Source organism: Anarrhichthys ocellatus, unplaced genomic scaffold, assembly GCF_004355925.1.
Source record: "Anarrhichthys ocellatus isolate YVR2014 unplaced genomic scaffold, GSC_Weel_1.0 scaffold5, whole genome shotgun sequence".
Classification (NCBI taxonomy): Eukaryota; Metazoa; Chordata; class Actinopteri; order Perciformes; family Anarhichadidae; genus Anarrhichthys; species Anarrhichthys ocellatus.
In genome coordinates this window covers 2,532,639-2,534,941 of record NW_022280035.1, presented here as the reverse complement: position 1 = coordinate 2,534,941, position 2,303 = coordinate 2,532,639, and the positions used below count along the sequence as shown (strand labels likewise).

The 2,303-nt window shown below is 43.8% G+C and overlaps 1 protein-coding gene across 7 annotated transcripts in view; it reads right to left on the bottom strand.

The window, feature by feature from the left end:
* Nucleotides 1-2,303, bottom strand: part of LOC116381960 (IQ motif and SEC7 domain-containing protein 1-like) — an 81,430-nt gene that overhangs the window by 31,427 nt on the left and 47,700 nt on the right. The window contains exon 1 of one of the 7 annotated variants that reach the window (XM_031844538.1): nucleotides 510-592. The exons of the other annotated variants lie outside the window; for them this stretch is intronic. The gene's annotated coding sequence lies outside the window, so the exon portion shown is untranslated. Of the gene's footprint in view, nucleotides 1-509; nucleotides 593-2,303 lie in introns of those variants that run through there. 7 annotated transcript variants of the gene reach the window in all.

Below are 2,303 nucleotides of genomic sequence, written 5' to 3'. Positions count from 1 at the left end.
CCCCCCCCCCGGCACTGTGACATCAGACTACAGAGCAGCGGCGTCGGCACCCCAGTGTACGAGCATCATCCCTTTATTCTGTTCATCTCTCATGTATAGAGACGATTCTTATTGTCATCTTCGACTAATCTGTTCATTGTTAATATTTCGGATGAATTGAGAAATTGTTTAGTCAGGTGACGTCTCCACAGAGCTCGTTATACATCCGTCCAAAAGTCTAAAAAAAACACTTCAATTTAAAAAACCTTGGAAATACTCGCACTCGAGAAGCTGGAAACAAAATAATGTTTGTTACTTTTTCTCGATGAACGACGTAAACAGTTGATCACAATTGCTGGTTATTATATCATCTTCTGTCCAGTAATTTCATGCACAGCAGCTCAACACACACCTGCAGTGTCTGACAACATAAACACCTGCTGTGTCCTCTAGAAGCTATATGAACCTGTACTTCACAGCCAGAGAGATCACACACACACACACACCCCTTCAGAGTCTAGCCCACCTACCTCCACACATCTGTCTCCGGGTTGGCCCTTACGGTACGAAACAAAGTCCGGGCTTTGATGACAAATTGCCACGTAAAGGTAAGTTACCCGTGGTTGCTGGAAAGCTAGACTGGATGTCTCAGGCACAGCAGACCGGGAACCTCCATCTGACTGATTTACTCTCTGCACTAATCAGCACATTCCCCTGAACGTCAATGAAAAGAGGAGGTTCTCCTCACACAGAGCTCCCTCCCCTTGCTTCACTCAGCTGTGTCCCTCACAGCCTCACTTTTTCTTTGAATTTATTTTTTTAAATGTTGTATATTTATTCAGCTGCTGTGTTGATGTCTATGGTTCAGCGGGGACATGTACAGAGCCTGCGTGTTGCAGCCCTGCAAGGTCACCGATTGTTTTGTTCTCTCTCTCTCTCTCTCTCTCTCTCTCTCTCTCTCTTCAGGACACACGGTGCAGCCGAGGGGGAACTCTGAGCTCTCAACCAGAACACATCCTCCGACAGCTCCAAAACGTGGTTAGATAACAGGTCATCTAACAATCTCTTTATATCTGAAGAGAAATCAGAATACGATTCACATTAGGTTACACAGTCAAACACAAAAGGTTTGAGTTAAACAATCAGCCACTGTGAAAACAGTGCGAGTACAGGATGTGAATGAGGCATACGGAGAGAGCTGACACTGCATCTGTTAAGCAACGCTGTCTAAGATTGCCGTCCTGCAAAACATCCACCTCTCCAGTGTTTACTCTGCCCCGGTGTCCTGCTCAGACCAGTTCGGTCCAGTTGGCCAGAGCTGATGAAAACATGTCAATACTCTCGATTCTCAGAAATGAACACTCACTTGGTGGTGTGGCTTTCTATAATTTAAAGGGACAGTTCACCCCAAATCAAAAAGTTTTCCAAACACTACCTATTCATCTAGGTTGTTTTGGTGCGAGCAGCCTAGTTTGGGAGACGTCGGCCTTTTCTTTAATATAATGGGACTATGTGGCATTTGGTCATTTGAAAAACTCAACAGCGATGCCTCTTTCCAGAAATCATGACCGGGTTACTCAAGGTAATCCAGAGAGTAGTTTTATGTAGGAACTATTTTCTTTCAACCATAGTTCCACAGTTATTTTGGGGCTGAACTGTCCCTTAAAATTAAAATAAAACTGCATTTTTGCAAAAAAATAATTCAGGACAGAAATAACAGATTTGTGAGTCATTTGAATTAAAAGTAATACTTTTTCTCTCCGGCAGAATGATGATTTGAACAGAACTGTTAAGTAAACCTGAAAAGCTTCTATCTGGGAGAAAAGCCAGAGAAACAGGCTGCAGCTGTCTCTGTGGGACACCAGGCAAGGCAATGGCCTTAAATCGTCTTCTCTCACAGTGGAGTTTAGGACTGCTCGTTTATTTGACTTAAAATATCTCACATTGTTTAAATGCCCTCGACTTACTCACAGCAGAATGCCATCATCAACTGACTGATGTGTTAAAAAAATGCATACAAAGTCAAGGACCATCCACATGCAGGGAGGGAGATTCACATGAGAAGGCTGTTTCTCTGTCTCTCTCCCAACAGATGGTGCTAGTGGACAGTCAACGCTGTACTGAGTCTGGGACTGATTTTGGATTTAGGGATATACGACTGATCAAAAGACACCCACTCAAGTTTATCAAGAGGGGGGGGGGCAAGGAAACAAGTTAATGTAAAGTAGAGCAGCAGTGGGAGGGTTACTGTTTTAAAAAAGGGGAGAAAATGGCTACAGAGAGAGAGAGAGAGAGAGAGAGAGAGAGAGAGAGAGAGAGAGAGA